Genomic DNA, 26,083 nt, shown 5'->3' with positions numbered 1-26,083 from the left:
TAAGATGTGCTGTCAGTCCACTGATGCTTCATCCTAGACTACCAGTAGGAAACTGACTATTATGAACTAAAAATTCTAATGCACAGAAAATGAGTTATATTTCTAAGGGTGAGGTAAAAACTAAGGGCAGGTAATAGGCTGTCATAAAAGACCTATTATTGGTAATAGATAACCTTAGTCAAGTAATTGCTGGAGAGAAGCTAAAGAGCCTTGCCTTAGTGTGACAGATGCAAGTATTATGAGTTCAAGGTCAAAACTCAGAAATGCAATGTACTAGCATGGCCCTGATGAGTTAGCCTTGGCCTTCTAGAGCACATGTATCACACTCCTGAGGTCCATTTTCTCTGGAAAGAAAAACAATTATTTGACTTGTTATGAAAATATTCAAGTTTATACATGATTTGAAAAAATGATATACATATGAACTTCCTTGAACCAATGATGAAGCTTCAAAATTCTTCAATCATAGCCAAATTTGTTATATCTGTAATTCTTATCTACCAACTCACCCGAGATTTTGAAACAGATCCCTGATATCTTATATCATCTATAAACATTTCAGTATCTCCAAAAATGGGATTTCTTTTTAAAAACTTCAAAGATTAACACAACATCACACTTAAAATATTAACAAAAATTGAAGAAGAAAATTTTAAGGCAAGTAAAATGGGGGTTCCAGCAAATTCTCTAGAAAAGACTGAGCCAGACTACCAAAAGTGACCTGTAATATGACCTTCTTGAATCCCTGGTTGATGGAGCTTGGGAGTGAGGAAATGCGGAGATCTAGGAAGAGGACTCAGGTATTTGAATTAGAAACACTGTTCTGAGAATGTGTTGGCAGTAATGGAATGAATTTATCTTCGTTCAAGAAGAAATAACTCCTTTGGTTTTCTACATGCAAAGAGAAACTAATTTCAGTTTTTGCTTTGGTGTGAAACTTTTTCTATTGGTCCAGCAAGAAACAGAGTGAAATATAAGCAAAGACTATATTGCTGTTACTTACAAAATAACGATAAGTCTAATTGGTACTCATGGTTTTTTGCATGTCCATGCAATCCTCTCTATGAAGCTGAGTATGAAATACTTAAGAAAGTGGCTCCACATGACCACTTAACTGTGTATATGTTATAAGACCTGTCATATTTGGTAAGCATCCAGTTGTATCAGGTGGAATGTAATAAACGCCAGACCCACAAGAAGTCAACCCAGATTTATTAGTCTGCTCAGGTTGCCATAACAAAATACCACAGATTGGTGGGCTCCACAGAAATTTATTTATTTTCTTACAGTTCTGGAGACTAGATGTCAAAGACTAAGGTGCCAGTGGGTTGGTTTCTGGGGTTGGTTTCTGGGGCCTCTCTTCTTGGCCTGTAGACAGCCACCGTATCCATGTGTCCTTGCATGGCCTTTATTCTGTGCATGTGCACTCTTGGTGTCTCTTCATATAGGACACCAGTCTTGTTGGATTAGGGCCCCACCTTTATGATATCATTTAACCTTAATTACCTCCTTAAAGGCCTTGTCTCCAAATATAGTGATATTGAGAGTTAGAGCTTTAATATATGAATTTGCGAAGACAATTCAGTCCATAACATCAGCTATTTCTAAAGCCCTAGAAGAAATAACCTATTTATTATCCCTCTAAAATGATGATCATTCACCTGAAACATGAGATCCTATGTTTTAATTACTTCTCTTGCTATAGTTTAAGTCTCTTATTATATTTTTTAATATTTTTATTTAAAGTTTTGAGGTCATACTATGAATTCAGTTATGTATGCATGCATTTCATCTATATAATCTAAACACAGTTTGCTGTCAGGAAATATTACTTAATCCTAGTCCCTTGTTAACAACAGTTTTTTTCTAGGGGGGTCATAAACTGTTCCCATTCCCTACAGGGGACAGTCCTTAGGTATACATGTTTCACCAAGTGCCTCCACTTCTCTTTCCTCACCTACCCAACCCCAGGACAGTCAATCTGTGAGCTGGCCAGCAAACTACAAAGAAAGCTGGTATGGAAACATGGTCCAACAGCTTCCCTGTCTTTATAAGTTATATTAGGAAATATTGCAAGGTATGAGGGAGTTAGCAGAGAATCCCAAACTAGAAGGGCATTCCATTAGTCCTAAAAACTTTTAAAGTTGCACTGGAACTGAGTATGAAAATGATAATTATTTTACAGATGATAAAAACTAAGGCTCAAAGACTTTAAGTTAGTTACCCAAGAGCTATATATAAGATGCTGTACTGTATGAAACAGTCCTGTGTCCAAGTATTTGTCAAAGCTGGCACCATTGGAAGGGCCTCAGCAGATCAGCAGATGGGACTGCTGTAAGCAGTACCATGATTTAGGCAGTGGTGTCATCTGAGAGAAAATGATTCCTTCCCTCTCGGTCCATTTGAGAGTCAGTCAGCAACACTTGACAGATCCTACTGTGTATAACGCCAGCATGGTGGCCAGTTAACTTCTCTATGGTTACCATCCCCATTTTTCCTGCTTATTAACTACTTTTTGCAAGAACTTTAATTAGTTCCACTCTCCCTGTTCCAATAGCAGAACTGTGCTGCCCTGGAGACAGACTGATTAAAAGGCTACTAGGTTTTCTGGGATCCAACAAAGGACTAACCTAATTTAAACAACTCTAAACAGTTTATATATTTTTTCATCCAATCCTACTTTTTACCCATAACAGAAGCAAACTACTTTTAAACCATTTTACTCATGCCCGTCTACTTTCTACTATTCCTATTTTCCAAATAGTTTTTAACACATTAACTGCCATGTGAGTTGTATTTAACTCATGCTAGTTTTGAGCCAGGGGTCTCATGAAGCATATGTAACTCACACATCTCTTTACCTTAGGAGGCACGTGAACTATTTTTCAAGTTGCATATAACTCACACACAGAAAACAATAAAAAATAAAAAATTTTTTCATTAAATTAAAAGGGATCATTTTGTTTTCAAAGTTTTTTTTCATTTTATTTCATTTTTTATTTTTTGTCTTTCTGTGCCTAGTTTATTTCACTTAAAATAATGTCCTCCAGATCCATCCATGTTTCTGCAAATGACAAAATTTCCTATTTTCATGGCTAAATAATATTCCATTGTGTACATATACCACATCTTTTTTCGTAAAAAAACACCATGGCCCCAAGGAAAAAATTTTTTTTTTAGTGTGACAGTCAATGTGTTAAAAGTTTTGTTACTTTTATTCTCATTACAAAAGGGAATATTTTCCTTTTAAAAAATTGTTATTAGGGTTTATTCTATATTTTTTAAAGAAATTGAAACAAATACCTTAGGTCAATTAATCAAGCACAGACTTTCACCAGAACTTAAAATTCATACCTGTTCTTCCCCATCATTCATTGCTGTAACTGCTCTGATACAGTGCACCTCCCCTGGCTTCCTAAGAAATACTACTGGATAGCATTGGTAATTGTATCTTTAATATTTATTGTAATTTTTCCATTCAATCTCAGTATAATTTTATGAGTTGATAGGTTAGTGTTAATTTACATAGTTCTTTGAACTTTCTTTAAATGTTCATGATGGGAAATTAGGAAGAATTAAAAACATTATCCTCAAGAAACAGGATTTCCACTTCATTTAAGTGTGCTTACAGTTCCCAGGAATTGCAGAAATGCAATACATTTTACACCTGAGTTTGCAAATTTGACTAAACTCTTCATCTCGTTAGTGCAATACTTGTCCCTGGAGGTCCCATTCAGACACCACCACCCTGGGCAATCCTACAGAATTTGGCACAGATCGGTAACTAGATTTAATTAATCTGCTGCTAGTACAACCTACAGTGTTGAATCGAACGTGTTTCTGGAATAATCAACTCCTAAACAATAAATTAAGGCCAAATCCAATACCAACTGGCCGACATGTTTACCTTGGACATTTCTCTTTCTCATTAGGGCTGAGAGCAAGAAAATAATAAAAAATGGAAATCATTAGGAAGCTGAAGGACAGATATTGAAATATCCAGACAACAGAAGAGCCAAAAGCCAAATAATAAACGTAATCTTACTTCAAATGGACAATCACATTTTCAGAACACTGAGAGAGAGTGAATTATTTTGAAAACATTACTATCCACCTAAAGGGCCCTCTTTACAATGCTTCAAATAGCAAGCTGTTGAATTATTAACGTGAGCTATTAACACCCAGAAACACTTTATTTCCAAGGTTGTTATTACTTTGTTAAAGCCGAACTAACTTCTAAACTGAAACTTTTTATTAAGAAAATATTTTCTCTGGCTCATACTTCATGGTCCTATTTGACAGAAGAACTTAGCAAAGTAATTGATAGAAAATTAGCTCCCTCCTTAATCAGTACCCTCCAACAAGGATCTCCATGCCGCTGACTACATCATCTTACTTACATGGTAAAGTTTCCTTTGATGCTATCTTAAAACTTAGAAATCATGTTAATCTCATTAAAACTCTCAGGGACACATTTTTTAATTTTCACTAACAATGGAAGCAGTTACTTTCCTAGGAGAAACCATAAGGAGATACAAATGATTTTGAATTTCTATACCTGGGCTTCATAATTCTTTGTCCTTTACTGACCTTCTTGGTAATTGTGCTTGAGCTTAAGTTTTCTAATCTGAAAAATGGAATAGCTACTTTTAAGTTAAGAAGTGGAGGGGATGGTTCCTGGACGAGTGGAGTGGTACGTGATAGCCTTCATGTAGCCCTCCTCTTCTGCTGGGACATCTCTGTCCTTTACACCAAGGGTCCCAACAGCTAGACGATGTCATGTACTTACTTAATAAAGAACTTGTCACAAGTCCATGGTTAAATGAGAAAATCGAGAATGATGGAGTGAGTTTTCCTTGAAGGTAGGCAAACTCTTTACTTCTCACTAAATCTTTGGATGTAAAATATTTCTTCTTGTTGAACTAATTACTTATTTGTATTTAAGCATCTTTGCTTTGCAAAAGTAAAATGCAAGCAACCTGGCAGGGAGCTCTAGAATAAATATTGTCCAGTAAGAGTTGTCTCATGTGAGGCCAAAATGTCTAGGTCTTTATGTCCTATCTCTCTTAGTCACCAGATGTGGGCTGTCATTTGAAGGATGTTACCTCAGGCAAAGCAGGTTTCTGCGGCTGAGACCTGAAGGAGCTGACAGCTAGATGCTCTCTGCTGACCACACTCCTCACAGCTGGACATCAAGTCCTTCCCTGAACAGGGGACTGAGCAGTACAGCCCTGTTTCCGTCACGGCCCACCCTTGTGCCACACAGATTCCTTTCTTCACGCCATTTAGGTGGCAGCTCCTCCAGGATTTCAGGGGGCCTTTTTTCCCAAAGGAAAATAGTAGGATGAATTACAGCCACTGCAGGTAGTATCAAGCTACTATTATTACTCATTGTTTCTGTCTTCCAAAATCAATCTAAATTTCTGTCACTCTCAGCTACCAACTCTGCTGGAGCATGACCCGGACCCTTGTCACCAAGCATTCCCTGCTTCTGGTCACCATGTTCTTGCAGGCCAGAGTTGCTGTATCTGTCCATTTATAGTCACAATTACACAAGGAAGTATTGAGAGGTGCCAACAGATTACCTGTGTGCCAGACATACTCTTCCCTGCCCCCATTTTGCAATAGCAGCCTTATAACTTCCTGAAGATCAAGGTCACTATCCTTAGCAAGATGGTGATTCCTTTCCTTATTTGCTGGTTCCTAGAGAAAAGGAGCTCAAAGTTGTCAGGGAGCAGTAATAGCCCATAGTGTAATGAGGCTCCTTCTGTGTCCCCTGGTGAAAATATGCCCCCTTTGAAGACCAGGACCAGAGTTACATGTGGAAAAGCCAAAATCCCCCAGTGGGACATGAGAATTGATGCAAGTGAGGCCGCCCCTGCTTCTATTCTTTGGTAGCTTCCTTTCGAGGACAGAGCCCCATATAAGGTCTTTGATTCAATGTCTATATGCACTTCCTGAAGGATGGTGTCTCGTTCCTGCAACTCAGAGCTGGCACTCCAGCTGCGCCTTCAGTAGGCCATCAAATTGGCAGCTTTGGGTGGTTTAGTGTGTGGTACGTTTACTAAAGACCATGACCTGCGGAGAAAGAAATAGGAGAGCTTTATTTCCTATAAAGATTTACAAACTGCAGATTAGGAAATGGAGCCTCTGGAAAAAACCAAAAGTCAGGCAAAAGTCAGACAAAAGCGAGAGGCTGAGATTCATGCCCAACGAGATTAGCTGTATATGCATATTCAGTACGTTATAGGGGAATCTCACGGATATTTATGAGGGAGTCCTAATGAATGCATAGTGAATAAACATGTTACATATGTCCTGTGTTCACTTTGGGGTGAAGATTTAATATTAAAATGAAGTGAAACTTAGCTTTTTATCTCAGTAGGTGAAACACAGGGCACAAAGTCACCTTGTAAGCAGCCTCTGTGGACCGGCCAGGACCAGTGTGGGTCAGTGGTCAGTTTTCAAGATGGAATGCTTTGTCACGGTGAAGCTGCGATAAGGGAGGGGAGGTCAGCCCAGATGTCAGGTGGTCTGCAGGGATGGAGGGAGAAATCTTCCAGACGTTGTTTTTCAGGAACTTGTTTGTGTTTAATTGTAGGAAAGAAAGTCTTGAGGCGGTCAGTGAGGTAGGGGATTGTTGAGACGTGACTGATCTCCTGTCTTGTCAAAGCTGGGAAATCTAGTTTTCCAAAGTTGTCTGGGATCTCTTTTGCCACAAGGAGTTCCTTTCGTTTTGCCTGGGGGTCTAGGAGATTTGTTTTCATTTCACTGGTCTGACCATTGAATGCCTTAGTAATGATCCCATTTCTGCACTTGTCTTGCTACAAAGTGGGTTCCTTGGTCTGACACAGTATCATATGGGATCCTGGGCTGCTGGGTCTAATGTTTTATAAGCCCTATACTTGTAACACTACAAGTCTCTTTCTATGAAAACAAACCACCAGACTTTCTAAAGTGAAAGGGCCCAATGTAATCACCATGCCACCAAGAGACTGGTTGGTCCCTTCGAGGAATGGTGTGATTTTGGGTCTTCAGCATTAGTTTCTATAGCCAATGGGTTGGACAATCAATGGTGGCACCAGCTAGGTCAGCCCAGGTGAGTGGGAATACCTGCTGATTGGTTCATGCCTACCCTCCACCTTTGTCATCATGGCCACATTGTGTGCCCATCATACCAGCACTGAGTTGGCCAATGACAGAAACTGGTTGATGCCAGCTGGCTATGGTATTTTGTATACTTGGTTGTTCAGTGCCTTTTCCATGGTCTATACTCTGTAGTGTATGTTAAGATCTTCACACTTTGTGCCCACTCCCATATGTCCAATCACATGTCTCTACCCGAGACCTTTTTATCCCCAACCTTCTAATCTTTTTCCTTCCAGGCCTTTCACCAGCTGGCCAGGCCATCTGCCACCGCCCAGGAATTAGTATATATTCTAATTTCAGGCCACTTCTCCTTCCCACAAACAGGATAATAAACTCTTGGAGAGAATTTTTCTTTCAGGGCTATCTCTGGGTGAAGCTGGATATAGATGCCGTCATTTACAGCCAACCTAGTCTAGGCCAACTCAAATTTATCCTTCTTCTTCAGCTTATCCACTGAAGGGTACCACTTCTGCACCACTGCTGTTGTGCAGTGGATTGTCCCTGGGCCTGCCCAGCCTTGTAACTTGGTGGAGCTGACGGGACCCAGCTCACAATGAGCAGTTCAGGACTCGTGGTCACTCAGGGCCCTGTGCTCAGGAGTTTCATCTCGATCAGAGTCTAGTCTGAAGTCATTTTTCAAAAGGTGTACCCTTCTTTTCTAGAGATGGCCTCCAGGGACCTACATTGGATTTTTATTGAAGGTAGCTCCAGGAAACACCAGCAGATGTATGGAGGAGTGAGACAGGAAGAAGAAAGCAGGCAACAAAATATTTTTTTTTAATAAAGTTACCTGTGGGTAACTGGTGGTTAGTGTTTCCAGAGAAGGCTGTGATCCAGCATAATTGCCTCAGATTCATCCCACCTGAGTGTGCTGAAGCTGGGTTATTTGTACAATATCCCTTGCCAGTCATTAACTTCAGTGCCTTTTTCCAGACAGGGCAATAATTCCCTGCCTCTTCCAGCCTGCCTTGTGGACAGCAAAGTGAGCTGCAGAATGTGGAGAAAGCCTGCAGCAGAGAAATGCAGCTGGAATCTGGTCAGAGTGCACTGAACAGGTAAAGGTGAGAGCAGAGGGGCAGAGTGTCAACAGGATCTAATATAGTCCCTCTTTTATCATGTCTTTGAGATACTTGTTTGAATATTCCTCCTAGAGAGGGTCATATCAGTTTCTTGGGATTATGACATTTAGTATCACCCTTTGCCTCATTGAAAGGATAGTTTATTTGCTTTAAAATTTGTCGTAAATTAAGAGATATTCTAAAGAGGCACATTTCATATCGGGAGTTGGGAGGAAAGATGGGTTAGCCTGGATTGGAACCATACATGGGATCTTCCAAACCACTTGCAACACTCTGGTTGGAAATAAGTTTGCCCCCACCCTACCAAGGACAACAATGCTTTTTGTTGAATAATGGAAGTTTATTGTGTACGCAAAGCAGGTATAGACAGGAAGAAAGTGAAAATTGCTGAAGGGCTCAAATGTAAACCACCCAACTGTCACAGGTCGAACTTTTGTGCTGAGCAGAGAAAATGTGACTTTAGAGCAATTTCAATTCTACTGTCGTAAACCAGATGTCGTAACAAGTTTCAACTAAAGTGTCTCTTTTGGTCATAGGGATGATAAACTACTACTCTAAGCAAATAGTTTTCCTTATCAATAAAAAGAATTGCTTATTAATTAAAAGGAGTAGCACTGAAAGCTTACATATAAAGCCATGGCTTATTTCCAGAAGGGGAACAAAACTGATTCTAAGAGCAATATTCAGTAATAAAAGACATTAGCAACTCTGCTTGGCATTTTGTTTCCAGAGTGTTGTCATGGTCTTGAAGACTGTATGAGCTAAGCATAAGGTATAGAAAGTTAATAAACTTTTAGAAAAACACAATTTTAAGTAATATGCTAAAATTTTGTTCACCTTCCTTTTTATATTGGATTCCATGCTATGCTCCTTTGGCACTATGTTTATTTATCAGAAGTAAGGATGTTTGTTAAATGCTTTAAATTTTGCTTTCTGACAAGTCAAAGCATACCCTAACTGGCACATAGAAGACTTATGTCCAGACAAGCTAGAATGTCGGCTATATTAGCTGCAGAATAAATGGCTTTAGGTAAGAGATCGGATGGCTACATATCCAAAAAATAAGAAAGGATGCAAGGAAAAAAAAAAAATCCATTTTATTTCTGTTAACTGAACCATTCAAAACCAATAATAATGCACAATTGTCAAAAAGCTCTAGAAAACTCACATTCATTGAAGTAGATTCCACTGGTAGTTCTTGCCTAAAAATCTCCTTCCTGGGAGGGATAGTTGTCATTCCGGCAGAAAGTCATGGTGATGACAGATGGCCTCCTCCTGCCCCAGAGGCCAGGCTCTCAATCCGTGTGCACTTTGAAGAGCTTAGTGCTTTCCAGTTATAAATTTTGTCAGGGGAGTAGCTGCTTCATCATGTCAAATATAGCAACATCTTAGGAAATCTCAAAATATATTTTAGTGTATTATGTTTAGTTTTTGGTTACTGTTAAAATAAATAAGTAAAAATAATATTACAAGGAAAGGAGAAATAAAGTAAATATTGGGATAAATTTAGATTCAATGCAGGCTTTTTTCCTCATCATTAGACACGCCATCAATCAATATGAGCAGATAATTATTTAAGGCCAATATATATAAACAAAGACGTCCTTTTGTACACAAATATTGCACGTACAAATTTTACTAGTTAAAATTCTTTACTTCACAGTGTTCTAGTTTTCTATTGCTGCTATAACAAACTACCACAAACTTATTGGCTTAAAACAACAAAATTTATAGTTCTGGGGGTCATAAGTTCAAAATGGGTTTTATTGGGCTAAAATCTAGTGTCGGCATGGCTGGGTTTCCTCAGGGGAAATTCTCCCTAGGCTCTAGGGGAGAATTCATTCCTGACTTTTCCAGCTTCTCGAAGCCACCGCATTCCTTGGGTCACAGGAAGACCATCTTCAAAGCCAGCAGCATATCATCTGCCAATCTTTCTCTCTAACTCTGACCTACCTGACTTCGTTTTATAATGACCCTTGTAATGACATCGGGCCCACATGGGTAATCCAGGGTAACCTCACCATTTCAAAATCCTTAATTACATCTGCAAAGTTCCTTTTGCCATGTAATGTAATTTGTTCAAAGGTTCCAAGAGTTAGGATGTGGTCAACTTGGTGGTGGTTGAGAGGGTGCTATTCTGTCTATCACACATAGGGGTGTTATAAAAAGGGAAAAAGTAAAGTACATGTTTAAATAGCAGTCTCTGCTCTGGTAACCAAAGGACACAAAACGTAAAATAGTAATAACAACAATATTTATCATTTATACAGTGTCTGATAGATTGTAGGCATTTTGTAATGTCTTAATCCTCACACCCCATAGAGTCAGGATTATCATACTCTTCTCACGGCTGAAAAACCTTAAGCTACGAGAAGTTAAAAGTGTCACAGACCTAGTAATTTTAGTCTAGGATACTAAACTATAAGCCAGGCCAGGACTTTAAACCTAAGTCTTTTCAATTCCTAAACCAGGCTTCTTTCCATAGTTTCTCGTATGTCTATGCAGATTGCTACTCCACACTGACTCCGAAGACAGTACCACAGCCTGCCTTTTCATTGTGCAGAAAAAGAATTCAGAGGGCATGATTCACAGCTACCCGGGAAACACTGCCTGGCCTTCGTAGCTGCAGCCTTTTCTCTAGAGCCCAGTGCTGCCATCCTCCACGTGCCTTCTCTGACAGTGTCCCTGCTTCTGATGTGGATGGAGAGGGGAAGGGAAGTCACACTGAGCATAGAGAAGCTATAGTTTGTGCTTAATGGACCTGAAATGCAGGTTGCATGTCCAAAATGTGAGATAGACCACCCCGAAGCTTAAGGAGAAGTGGCACTTGCAAATATTCTTTGAAGCAAAACCTCTGAGCCTTGAATCTGAGAGCCTGAATTTAAGACCTGCCTTTGCCACTTTGTCACTCAATTTCTTTTTGACCCTGGGTAAATTCTTAATTTTTAAAATGAGGGTAAATTGTTATAATGAAGATGGCCTTTTGAAACCATAACTCTTAACAGATCACCTCTCTTCTCAAATTATTTCAATGGCTTCATCTTGTATTAGGGATAAAGCTAATTAATAATCTTCTGTGTGGCCCATGGAGGACCTGAGCAAATTGACCCAGGGCTCTCAACCAATCTCTGCTCATGCCCCATGGACTTCCTTTCTGTTCCTCTCATGTCCTGTCGTCCTTCTCACCTCAGGTCCTTTACGTGAGCTGTCTCTTCCACCTGGTATTATCTTCCTCCACTATATACCCTGTCGACTCCTACATATCCTTCAGATCTTAGCACAAACATCACTTCTTTCCATTGTCCAGCAGGCCATATGTCCTTCTCCCTCAAGTCCCAGAATGCCACCTGTCCTCCTTCTTTTGCTAATTAACAACCATCCTTCAGAATTCAGCTCAAAAGTCACCTGGAGAGAAAAGCTTTCCATAACTGCCTCTTCTCTGGATCAGTTAGATCTCCCTATTCTACTCTTTCCTGCACACCATGTTTCTTTTTAGTAGCACTTATCACAGTTCTGCTAAATGATTATTTACTTTCTTATTTGATGTTGAATTTCCTCACTAGAATGAGTGTTCCTGAGTGAGGAAGCTTCACTTATTGCTTGGCTAGCACAGTGCTTAGGCAAGGGTTAGGATACTCATTTAATGCTTGCTGGATGGATGTTGTATGAAAAGGACTTATCATCATCCTGACCAGGTTAAGTGCTCAATTTATCACATCTTTTAGATGACAGATCTTCTATAAAAGTAGCAAAGTCAACAGAAATCCTCATGTATTAGTCTTTCAGTTGTTCATTTTGAACACTACTTCTCAAGCACCTAATCTGGAAAAGGCACTGCTCAAAGAATGCCAAGAGATGAAAAATAAATGAGGAGTAGTCCTGCCTCCTAAGAGCTGATATGGAGTGAGAAGATAATATGTAAATGATAGCTTTAATTCAATATAAAGTATGCAAAGAATGATAACACAAGATACCCCTCCAAAAAAAAAAATTATGGAGGCTTAGGTGAAAGAAAGAAAATATCTGGTCTAAGGATGAGAAAAGGCTTAATGGAAGACAGGGATTTCTGTGGATTGATAGAAATTTCTAGAAGCAAAAAAGCATGGATATGAGCAGGATATTTCAGAAGAAGAGATGTACATAAGCAAAGTAGAGAGGAATATATGATTTATAATACAGCATAAGTAAACTGTATTAATCTGTCAGGTGATTGTTCTCCAAATAAAGTGTCCAAAATTTGCTGGTACTTCTTAGAATGAGTCTGACATGTAGACAAAAAATTAATCAGAATTATCTCCATATTAAAATAAATATTTCTGGATTCTGAGTACATACATGCAGTATTTTGAGACAAATCTATGCTTAACATTTCATCTTTAATTCATAGAACACCCTAAACATGTCTTAAGTTTTTAAAAGAGAGGAAAAACCAGAGAAGAATACGTCTCTTGTCTACTTGGATAGCTTTTTAGGTTTTGTGGTGGATTAAAGATGGCTACAATATTCTTTGACACTCCTGTCATTGAGTTCTGGGGCTTCCCTACCCCTTGAATCTTGGCTGGCTTTGTTAATCATTTTAGTGAAAGAATATGGCAGAAGAGATACTTCCTCATTTTCTGGGCTCAGGCCTTATGAGACTAGCAACTTCCATTTCTTGCTTCTTGGGACATTTGTTCCAGGAAAGCCAGCCACTGTCTAATAAGTCCAGCTACTGAGACCGTCACCTGGTGAGGAAGCTGAAGCTAGGCATGTTGAAAGACCACATGAGAAGAGAAGACCAGCCAGCCCCAGACAGTCTAGTTATGCCAGGACAGGTTCCAGAAATGTGAGTGAAAATAAGACAACTTTGATATGCAGCCAAGCCAAGGAACTCAGACAAAAGCCAGAACTGAGCCAGCAGATAAATGGCCCCATCCAAGCCACTTGCAGCCCATAGTGCCAACCAGCAGAGGCCCCAGCTATAGTGATTTAAGATGAGCTATCCCTGTGGTGCCCTGCCCAATTTTCTGACCCACAAAACTGTGTGCATAGTAAAATTATTGTTGTTTTGCACCACTAAGTTCAGGGGTGGTTTATGCACAGTAATAGATAAACAGAGAAGATATTTTTATTAGGGTTGACTATAAGATAAAGGAATATTTTTAAATGAACTCACTAGAACTTGCTTCTCAAAGTATTAGCATCTGAAGTTGTTGCTTTGGTAGAATATTTATTTATTTTAAATATTTTCCACCCTGAAAACATTTTTTGAAATTTCATTTACAGAAGCACTTTATAAGTCAAGGAACTGGAGAGAGCGGAGGAGGAGGGGGAGGAGGAGGAGGAGGAGGAGGGGGAGGAGGAGGAGGAGGAGGAGGAGGAGGAAAGGAGGGAAGGAGGGAAGGAGGAAAAATCATGCTTGTTATTTTAAAATCACATCTGAATTGGAGCTTAAGTAATGCAATTATCACCATATTCTCTAGACTTCACTCTGGCTTTTTCTTTTTTTTCCTTCACATTTTTCAAAACCAGTCATCAAGTACTGAGGAGTTGTCACCACTGAAAATGTTAAAAAGAAAGTGGCAGGCACTGTCAAGGCAACCGAAAGGGAAGAGGTAGCAACCCTGGGTTCATTGTGCAGCACATCCCCAAGGTGTCTGCTCTAAAGAACACAGAACTCATGTAGAGACATTTGACCCTATGAGCTAAGAAAAATCAATTCCATTATAAAGGGCAACTAAAGCAGAACAGAACAGAACTGTGATGACAATAAATTGGTTTGCTGCACTTGTTCCTTCCGCAATATCAATGAGCTTAAGTGCCACCATGCAGTTAATTTTTCTACATAGATTTATCCTGAATCCTTCAGCTGTTTGTGCAGAGAGGATTCAGTTTCAAGTAAAGATTTGTACAAATAGCTCTGTCCCTTACTAGCTCAATGGATAAGCTATTAACCTCTCTGAAACTTATTTTTGTTTTTTTATTTGCAAAAGGGGAAATTTAGTATTCACTTATTCAGTGAATACTAAAGTAGAACAATGAAAGTTTTCAAACCACCACATTCATACCTGACACATAGGAGGCTCTGAATCTCATATATTCTTGCAAACTAATCACCAGGCATTTTAATATATTATTATTGTTCTTTTTTTTTAAATTTTGTCTTAAAGAAGGAGCTGTAACCACTTCTTAAGTAGTTTTAGTAATCTTATCTCTTTTACCACGGCATATATAAAAAAGGACTCCATCATTCAAACATCAAGGATCTAATTCTAAATTTAGAAAATATTTAAGTTAAAAAGTAATAAAGTCAATTACTGTGTAATTTTGCCCAAAGAAAGTTAAAGGCAGCTTAGTTTACTTATTGCCTTGTTTGACGGTGGAAATAAACCGAGGTATGATATGAAAATAATTCTATTGGTATGATGAATAAGGCAATAATGTTTAGAAGACAGGAGAATGGTACTGTGATAAAGTATAGTCATTACTTGGGATTATGAAAATGAGTTTTGGGTAATTTTCTTTATATACCAACATAACAATCATGTCCTAAGCAAAGCTAAATAAACCACTATTAGATATTTCTGATGCCAACTCCTGTTAAGCATGATGAGCCAAACTTCTCTCTCTTATATCCTTCCTCAGTACCTGGTTGAGAGCGCTGAACTTAACAAATGCCATTTCCTCTGGAATTTTAAGTAGTACATAAGCACTTTAGATATTTTCACATAGAGACATGTGTGGGCTCTTCTTATGTCATGGAAGCTCCTAGGTAGCCATAGAAAATCTCAGATTTTAAAAAAAGAAAATTTTTTAAAAAATAAGCACAAGGTGATTGCCAGGCATTAAGCTTTGGAAATGCCACCTACAGAACTTGGAGAGAGTCCCAGTAGACATTCAACAGCTTCTAGATCTTCTATTATGAGAAGAGAGCTTGAAGTCTATATAACAGATGCTGTTCACCCTGGGATGCCATCTATAATTGACCACCAAGAGAACTGTCCGAACGATAGGCCATCCTGTATTATTAATGTCATTCTCCTTTTCTGGCAAGAAACTCTTTGAAAACAGGACAATTTCTTCCAGAATACAGATTTTAACAAAAGCCCTCGTTATATTGCACATAACTCCAGGAGAGTGTTTGTGTAGAGCAACTGGCAATGCAAATGAGATAGTCTGCTGTCTTTTATGGTTGATCAAATGTGTACACCATGTGCTTGCCACTGTCCAAAAACTTCTGTTACATATCAGCTAGGAATTTGATAGCAGCTGTAATGAATCATCATATTCTAAACCAAACAGAAGAGTGCTCTTCAACCAACTATCATTACAATCTTTATAATTTGGAAATCTGACAGAAAAACAAAAGAGTAAAAATAAATTAATTCTTAATCATCATAAGCCATTCTAACACTTCCCAGAGACTCGACTGAAATGCACACTATATTCAACACTCGCAAGGGTGGTGCATCCACAGCACAGCTTCTCACGTTACTAGCTGTGATTACCTTTAGTACTTTTACCACTGCGTTCTCTTTTAGGTGAATATCTTTACTACTGATGTTACTGTGTTTTTCACCTCTAGGTTGTAATCTCTGGACCTAAGAAATAAAAGGTTTAATTTTGAAACTGGAACTTTGGCAACACTGAGCCTACTTGCCCACATGGCGCTCATCAGCTGTACTGAGCCCCAGCTGCAGGCTGTGAAAACGTCCTGTCTTAGGGCCCGGACAGTCACTTCCAGGTTCACCCACTTGTGCTGCCTGTCTGGCCCCTGGAAGCATCTGGGAGTGTGACTCACACGCTCTCCAATCCTGATGATGCAAAGAAACAATTAACTTTCGTATTCTTTGGAAACTATTTGTTTTCTCATGATTTCTAATATGTACTACAAAATGCTACAAGCAGAATGGATTTATAAATTTAACAAAAAGAATTGAAAATAGTTGAGTGGTAGCAATCAAGGAAATAAGCAAACAAATATAACCACTGAGCACGCTTAAATTAGCAAAGAACAAGCCCAAATCCTCCCTTGTCTTTAGTGAAAATGGTACACTCATTTACTGTTAATGGCAGTAAAATTGGTAATATTCCTTTGGGAAGCAATTTGACATCACAAGAAAAGTCATTCATTTATTTATTTATTCAAAAATTTGATGATTGTTGTTTGTAACGATTACAACATGCCAGATGCCGTTCTAGGTGTAGAAAATACAAAAAGAATTAGGAAACAATTGTCGATTAGAAGTAACAGACAAAGAGAAAGAGAGAGGGAGTGGGGAGACACACACACACACACACACACACACACACAGAAAATGCTGCTCTGGGGAATTGAAAAAGCTTGTACAGAAGAGGTGAGATTTGGGCTCAATCATGTATTATTCATTCACTCATTTGTGCATTCTTTCATTTATCAAGTATTTAATGAGCACCTTCTCTATGTCAGGAGCTGTTCTAGGCGCCGGAGATGCAGCAGTGAGCGCAACAGACAAGATCTGTGCTCTCATGAAGGCTACATTTTAGTCACTGAGATAGAAAAGAAACAAGATAAATAAACAACATGTATAGCAGGTCGATAATAAGTGTTAAACAGGAAAAATAAAGTGGGATGGAGGAGTATGGGGGGCTGACATTTTAGGTAGGGTGCCAGGGAAGGCCTCATGCAGGAGGCAACATTTAATAAGAAGTCTAAAGCAGTTGAGGGATTGAGCCAAATAGAAACTTCTGGGCAGAACATTCCAGCGTGAGATGACCCTGAGGGTAAAGTCTCTGCGGGGCAACATATCTGTGAGGAAGAGCAGAAAAACCCATGTGGCTGGAGTGACGTGAATGAGGGGGGAGGACACGAAGGCTGGGAGGCCATGGAGCCTGGCTGCTCCAGTCGTTGAAATCATTTTGCTTTTTCTTCTAGTGCAATGTCAGGTCATTGGAGGGTTTGAGTATAGGAGTGACAAGATCATGTTTATGTTTTAATAAGTTCACTGCTCTGCTGCAAAAAAGGAGTGGGAACAGGGAGGCCAGTTAGGGGAATCAATGATTTAGGAAAGACATGATAATGTGTTTTAAAAGGGTGGAAGCCATGGAAGAGATGAGAAACAGTCATATTTCAGATTCATTTTAAGGCAAAGCTGGCAGAAGTTTTCAATGGATGGTGTGTCAGGAGTCCTCAAGACCACCCTCAGGTGCTGTGATGTGCTAGGAGGACTCACTGGACTCAGTAGATGGTTGTAGTTGCAGCTATAATTTACTATAGTGAAAGGATACAAAAAAAATCAGCAAAGGGAAAGGGCACATGGAGGAAGGCTGGAGGAAACCAGGCACAAGTTTCCAAGACTCCTCTCCCCATGGAGTCACACAGAACGTACTTCATTCCCCCAGCACTGAATTGTGACAACCCATATAAAATGTTGTCTACCAGGAAGCTCACTGGAGACTCAGTACCCAGGGTTAAACAAGGGCTAGCCATGTAGGCACCCTCTGCCTAGCATGTACCAAAATTCCAGACTCCCAGGAGAAAGCAGGCACCCAGCATGAACATGGTACAAATAGTATAGGTACCATGAGCCACTCTTATCAGTTAGGGAATGGTGGGAATTCTCCATAAATGTAAGTTCCTGACATCAGCCAAGGGCAACCAAGCAAGCAGCCCTTCTAGGGACAGCAGTCTTAGGCCTTCTATTTTAACTCTTTTCTGCAGAGATGGAATATGAGGCGTGAGATAAACAACTATTCCGGAAGAGAAATAGAGGATATGGGGTATCTAGGCAGTGAGAGAACAAGTGTGAAAGACTAGAAGAGCATAAATGCATGGTATCCCATCCTTCACTTAGATTTGTGCAATAAAACACACTGGAGACATGATGTTGTTTTCCATAGACATAGTTCCTCTCCCTGTGGAACTTATTTGCAATTTAATAGGAGAGCCAGATACTGATCAAATTATCCTCGCATCATCTGTCATTACCTTACCAACATGGGAGTGGTCAGCCCCAGCAGAGCAAACAGCATCATGAGGAAAGACCCTGAGGTGTTGAGTAACACGGTTCTGCCCACCCCTGAACAAAAGCCAGAGTAGCAAGAGTGTATTAACAGGATAGTTGTGAACAGGAGGCTGGACTTGGACGAGAGTTGTTCACACTTCCCAAGGCCTCAATTCTGCCAACTATTAACTATTTATTGACATCTTTGCCAAGGACTGACCCTGTTTGACATATTCATTCAATAAATATGTACTGAGCATTTGCTAACACCAATCAAGCACTAAGCAGTGGGAACATAGTTCCTGATGTCACGTTATTTGCAGCAGCAGAGAAAGAGATTCATTTGGTCCTGATAGTTTCCTTTGTATCTTCTCATAGGTTTGCCCTTCCTCTTCATTCTCACTATGCCCCGCAAATCTCTCTCAAACCTGGATCATCAGGAGCTCCTCCTCAATGATCTTCATTCTCTCCTTATTCGTCCTTCAGTATCTGTTAGTCCATTTTGTGCTGCTCTAAAGGAATACCCGAGGCTGGGTAATTTATAAAGAAAAGAGGTGTATCTGGCTCACATTTTTGCAGACTGTACAAGAAGCATGGCACCGGCATTTGCTTCTGGTGAGCACTTCAGGGAGCTTTCAATCAAGGCAGAAGCTGAAGGGGGAACAGGTGTGTCACATGAAGAGAAGGATCAAGAGAGAAAGGAGGTGGTGCCAGGCTCTGTAAAACAACCAGCTCTCTGGTGAACAAATAGAGCCAGAACTCACTCATTGTCATGGAGAGGGAACCAAGCCATTCATGAGGAATCCACCCCCATGACCAAAACACCTCCCACCAGGCCCCACTTCCAACACCAGGGATCAAATCTCAACATGAGATCTGAAGGGGCCAAACATCCAAACCATATCACAGTCTAAAACCAAATTAGTTTTCTTAAAATCTAAGTCCAAGATTATTTCTAATGCTTGAAAATGTTTAATATTTTTCTACTTCTCAGATTGTTTTCCAAGACCAGAAACTAGAGTTAAGGCCCTTACACACACACACACACACACACACACACTTATAAATTTCCCACAATAAATTTGCTTATTTCCATCACCATCTCTTCTGATCATATCCTTTCCACCAAGAAAAATTCTCTTGAATCGATTCTTAATTCTTCTATTGTGAGACACATCAGGTGCCATCTCTTCCAAAAGTCACTGACTGTCTGGTCTACCGTACAACATCCTTCCACTCTCTACAGGTCAAAATATCTGCAGAATGCAAGCACATCTCTCCAGATGCTCTTCTTATCTGAGGGTGGGACCTTGTGTTGCTTTAATTCCAACTTCAATGTCTGGAATCACTCTGGGCCATGGCGGGCCACTGCATCATGTTCTTTAGTTAATTCCTTGACTTTGCTATCCAAACTTCCAACCTGGATTCTTGCCCTACACTTAGGTATTAGTAATCTATTGCTGCATAATAAACTACCTTACAAATTATTAGCTTCTAATAACAATAAAAATTTGTTATCTCTCACATCTTCTGTGGGTCAGGAGTTGGTAGCAGCTTAGATGGATGGTTCTGGCTACAGGTTTCCCATGAGAATGCAATCAAGATGTCAGCTGGGGCTGTGGTGAGATGAAGGCTTGACTGAGCCTGGAGAAACTGCTTCTAGGGTGAGTTATTTATATGGCCAGCAAGCTGGAGCTGGGTGACAGCAGGAGACCTCACTTTCTCTCCTCATGGACTTTCCATGGACTACTTGAGTACTCTTATCCCATGGCACCTGGCTTCCTCCAGAGCAAGTGATGCAAGAGAGTACAAAAGAGAAAGCTCAAATGGTGTGTGACCTAGCCTTGCAGAAGTCAGCCACTGTCACTTCCACAATATCTTATTTGTCACATAGGTCAATAACATTCAACATAGGGAAGACCACACAAGGGCCTTGATGCAAGGGAGCAAGGATTGCTGGGAACCATCTTGGAAGCTTGCTACCATGCTACATTTGATTAAATTTTACTGCCTAGCATTTATTTTCTGTACAAAAGTGCTTTACTTTAAGCAAATCAAACATGAAACAAGTGGAAACACTAACGAAATGAACAATGATTTGGAGCTTTCACATAAGGACTTACCATTCTTCAAAAAAAGTCTTTGCAAGCAGACTTCAACCCCTTACCACCACACAAACATTTCCTCATTCTCTTTTCCTCCACTGATCCTCATAGATGTCCGCCCCCCTCTCCCACCATTTCCCTCAATCCTGACTTTCAATCCCTGAAGCATAGCCTTTTTTATGTGTAGGCCGAGTAAACAGCTTATGTGGAGTGATGTTAATAGAACTCAAGATTTCCTTTCCCACATCAAAATATTACCTCCACCTGCTCACTAATGCCTAACATTTTGCAATTAACAGAATTTTTAAAATTTCCTCTGACATGTGGTTTTCTTGCGTCAGGTTTAAAATACCAACATTCCTAGTAAATGGAAAGTATTATGATTTTAACAGCTGTCTGCTCATTAGCATGGGTTTTTCTGCATATCTCCTGAAAAGAAGTTTTCAGAAAGGGGAAGAAGTCAAAGAACACTAGGGAGAGGTAATTCTCCAAAGGGCAAAGTCAGGGTAGAGAAAGGAGGACCTTATAGAATAGAAGGATGCAATTCCTCACAATTTTGTTAAGGACCAATTCTTTTCTGAGACTCCATGAAGGGTACAAAATCAAAGGCCTCTAACTTCATTCTTGTATCAACCAAGCTTGCTATACTAAGCCATATTTCCTTTGTGCACCAACTTCCAAAGGCCATCAAAATGAGAAAATGAATCTTTTTAAAAAATAAAGAAAGGAAAAGAAATGAATGGTGAACATAAGTCATAAAGATGACAATGAAGAATTAGAAATGTATTAATACTATTCGTAGAGTGGCTGGCTTGTTAAATCTTGAGCTAAAGCTTGTTCATTTTAACAATAACTTTGGTCTGTAAGCCGTTAGTCCTGTTATTTATTCATAACCTTGCAGGGGTCTTGGATTTCTAATTTGCAAGTACAAAAATGAGAAGCAATTTGCACATGCCAGGTGTCTGGACAAATGCTCTCCATTATCTGCATAAACCAGATGCTCAAAGATTTGAACTAAGTTGAGCAGAATGCACAAGCTGGCATCACACTCCTACAGAGAACTTGGGTTTTACAAAGACTGTTCTGTGGCTTTTACCAATTATGGGAAAATCATTATTGAAAAAAATAAAAACTTTTCTTGATGATGTGCTCCCGACTATAATGGCTGGGCTGTCCACTAGAATTTAATAGCCCCAGACTCTTCTTATGATGCTTAAAATATGCCCCTAGGAAAACAGATTTAGAATACAGACACTAAAGCCAGGTTTACTCACTGCATCAAAGCAGTGCTTTTCTATTTTATTTGAACTGATTTCCAGGGGAAAGAAAACTAGCACTTATCAACACACATAGTGTGGACCAAGCATCATGCTAGGAGCTTCAGACATATTATTTCATTTAAGCAACTGACTGGATCATAAAATATCCAATTCAATTTTTCCTGTTAACCCAATTAGACTGTGGTTTGCCTATGTTTTTGTCTGGCAGAATAGGCTGTTCTGACAGCAGTAATTGAAGCAGAATTCAGATCCCCATGATTGAATGTGTTCACAATCTCACCTTGTTTTTGTAGTGCATTTGTGTTCTCATGCTCATGCATAACACGAAAGTGCCTACAGTGTCTCTGCTTCTGTGCATGGCAAGGGATGCTGATGGACTGATGTGAGGCAGAGCAAGCCTGGAAGAGCAGGATCAGAAGCTGGGATCAGCCATGTGTGTGTGAACAGTTCTGCAGACACCATCCATGCACCTACCGTGAGCATTGAGAATAGAGTCCACCGCCAGGCATAACATAAGGATACAATTTTCAGAATCTCGAGAGGAGTGCTTATATGAGTATCAGGATGTCCAAACAGGTCAAAAAGATGTAAGAAAAACTTGGCAAAGCTATTCAGACAAGAATTCAGCACACAGAGGTCCAAGTCAGGCAGGAGGAGTCACTGTGCAATAGCTAGGATTAAGAAATGCCCTGGACAAGAGAAGAAGGGTCAAAGCGTAAACCAGGGGAACAGGAAAGCACCAAGAATCTGAAATACAAAAGTGACATCATGGAACAGCCTACCTGGATAACCAGCATAGAGCCAGCTTACCTAGATAACCCAGATGAGCTTATATGCCTGTGCACAAGTTATGCTCTGGAATGATTACATGGGCTCCTCATCACCTCATAGCCTTGAAATGGACCTTGATAATGATGCTCTGGTACATCTGTATCAGATAGAAGAAACATTGAAGAGGAATTTTTCTTAATAGTAAACATCATTCAGTAGCACAGAGTTCTCCAGGTGATGACTAGGGCCAGGCTTCAAACGCACTCTAGGTATTGCCAACACGTTGATCCCATCCCTGGGCACATCTGGTAAACAGCTGCTACTTGTATAATATTATAATTTTATGTTACTGCTTAAACATAGTGAGGAACATAGTATAACAACTCCAGACCAGCAATTCTCAAACTTTAATGTGCATACAAATCACCTGGGGCTCCTGGTAAAATCCAGATTCTGATTCAATAGGTCTGGGTGGACCTGAGAATCCACATTCCCAACAAATTTGCAAGTGAAATGTATGTTGCTAGTCCTGGGGTCGCACTTTAACTGCAAGGACCTAGATTAAGCATAAGAGCCTTATTTTTGTTTTCTATCAACAAATGACACATAAAAATTCAATAGTAGTCCATACACAATTGCATATGAAAGAACATAGATCTTTGTTTTCTTGGTGATTTATATGTTTGGATAATTGTTTTTTATTAAATAAAACTCTCACATAAGGACTCATTTATGTTGCACGTAGTATTGCTCAAGGTTCTTCAGAGAAACAGAACCAACAGAATATATACGTGTGTGTGTGTGTTTACATATATGGAATTGGCTTGCACAATTATGGAGGCAGAGAAGTCCCATGATCTGCATCCTACAAGCTGGAGAACCAGGACAGCTGGTGGTATAGTTCCAGTCTGAGGCCAAAGGCCTGAGAACCTGGAGCACCAATGGTGTAAGTCCCAGTCTGAGGCCAGGAGAAGGCCAAAGTCCCATGTCAAGCCATCAAGCCAAAAATAGTGAATTCTCTCTTCCTCTGCCTTTTGGTTCTATTCAGGCCCTCCACAGACTGCATTATGCCCCCTCACATTGGGGAGGGCCATCTGCTTTATAGAATTCACCAATTCAAATGCCAATCTCTTCCAGAAACACCCTCACAGATGCGCCCAGAAATAATGTTTAACCGAATATCTGGGCATCCCATGACCCAGTCAAACTAACACAAAAAATTAACCATCACACACAAGTAAATAATTTTTCTGTTGTTTACTTTGGTCATGTCTGCAGGATGGCAAAATTCTAAGCCTATGCAAGATGGCTAAGAGCATGGATTCTGGAACCAGATTGACTCTTCCACTGCTCATTGCATGACCTTGGGCAAAGTAACCTCTCTGAGCCTCAGAGAGGAGATAAAATAGAGATAATTTGAGTACTTCAAAGGAATAGCATGAAGATAAAATATGTTATTTTTTAAATCATTGAGAATATTGTAAGAAATATGGTAATTGCTATTTTAGTGCTTGTAAAATTAAAATACATGAATAAATTTATAAAAAGTTAAATACTTAGAACTTATTAGAAATCTACCATTTATGTAGCATTATATCATACCTTATATATCATCTTTAAAAACCTTATAAAGGATTTTTCATCTCTATTCGACATATTAGGAAACTAGAAGAACAGAGACATGTAAAAAGTGACCCTTGAGACTGGACCCAACATTATTTGAAATCTTTGGAGGAGAAAATATACAGACCTAGACTACATGTGTATAGCTACATGCTGATATACTTTCAATGTTCTCCATGGACTAAGATTTAAGGTAGAATAACTCAGACTTTGACTAATGCACTGATGTCTGACTTCTTGACTATCTTGTGGGGTCCATAGGAACATGGCACACCCCTCTGGGCAGGAGAGAGTTTTCTCCTATAGTGAATGGATGCTGCTACAGTTAATAATCCTAGAAGGAAATGAAATCTGGAGCATAAATTGAAGGCTATGGAGATAGGCTTTCAAATGAGACAAGGAAAACACCTTCTTCTGTTTCTGTGGCTAAGAGTCAGTTATGCCTGGTCTCTGATGTCTGGAGAAGCCTGGAGCTCTGCCAGTCTTTCCGAGTGAGCTGCCCCTGGCACATGGAGACAGGCTGCTGTAAGATTAGGAGCCAGCTCAGAGAGGGACCACAGGGCCTGTTTAGTAGCTATGAGCTTTCCTTGATGTTGAACTTCCTACCCATTATTTCTAACTGCTCTTTATTTTGCATTAATAAAGATGCATAAACACTTACAGTCTGGTCTCTGTCTAATGTGGGGAGCTGAGAGGAAGGTCTTGTTTCCAGGCTTGGGAAGTAAGAAGCAAGAGTAATGTTGGCAGCAGAAAGGGTCTACAGAGGAGAGCTGGCTACTCACAACCTGTGAAACTTGGAAGAATTATCAATCCTCTCTGAGCAGCAAAAGTCAAGAGAGAGAACAGTGATCTAGTGAGATTTGGGGCATAGGACAGCTGGTAAGGACACAGGACATGGTCAGATGAACACAAAAGGCCCATCCTCAGAACCACAGAGACTGGCCAAAGAACACTTTTGCACAGGACTAATTTTCATGAAAAAAACCCAAATGTTTCTCATTTTTTCATAAATTGGGTTATGCATGCATGAAGACAGTTGAATCTTTTCATCTGCAGCCTACTGCTATTTCCAGTATATCACAAGACAGTCATATCATTAGGAAGATCTTGTACACATCATTGTCTTTATAAAAACTCCCAGAAATTTTAATGATTTTCCCATTTTTAATCTAGATCTTTAGCATAGCCTGAAATTTGAAGGCTATCAGACCATTGTTTTGTTTTGTTTGTATGCTTATTTGTTTTCAAATGCAAGTTACAACTAAAGTTAACTAAATTGCTCTCGATCAAAAAGAAAACATAATTCTTTCAATTCAGTTATATGGCGAGGAACCATTTTTAACAGACAACTAGAGCATTGCTAAACTATTTTGATGGAATTACAGGAGTATCACAAAGACTATGCAAGAATAATTTCCAGTGTGACAAGAAGTGCACTTAATTAAGCCACCAGATTTTGTCTGAGCTGGCCACCCATCACCTGTGAAACCTCAGAAGAACTATTGATCTTCTCAGAGCCTCTCAAGCTCTTCATGTCTCATACAGGGATAATAATCCTTGCTTTACTCAACTCAGGGTTGCCACTATCCCATGGTACACATTTGTGAGAATTAGAAGGTGTCCCCTCTGGGAAAATCCAGCCTGGTGTAGGTTCACAGTTTAGCAATAGGTGTGTGGATTAGGTTTGAGGCTCCACATGTTCCCTCAACCAGATGGTCATGTGTGCAGAGAACCAACTTGCACATCCATGTACTTTGGCCATGGCTTATTTCACAGGATGGTTAGTTGTGAAAATGAAATTAAGGCAATTTGCAAAATTTAAGGTGCAATACAAATCTAATAAAATGTATAGGTGTGAACATAATCAAATGTTGGCTTTGAAACAGAACATGTAGAAAGATCCCATGGCATGTGTATTTCTCAAAATTTTTAAATCAAAAGACACAAATTGTAAGTGCATGTGTCAAATAAATCAGTAACAGAGTATTTACTTAGCTTTGTACTTAGCCAGGGTGAAGAGCCAGAAGCATCTGAAATCTATTGGAAAGGACTTATTCTGAGCCCTTTCTGAAGAGTTCTGAATCAGAAGGTGTGAGATGGCTCTAACATCCTTA

The sequence above is a fragment of the Eulemur rufifrons genome, chromosome 17 (genome assembly GCF_041146395.1).
Source record: "Eulemur rufifrons isolate Redbay chromosome 17, OSU_ERuf_1, whole genome shotgun sequence".
Lineage (NCBI taxonomy): Eukaryota > Metazoa > Chordata > Mammalia > Primates > Lemuridae > Eulemur > Eulemur rufifrons.
The sequence above is the reverse complement of the archived record's forward strand: the minus strand, read 5'-3'. Positions refer to the sequence as shown.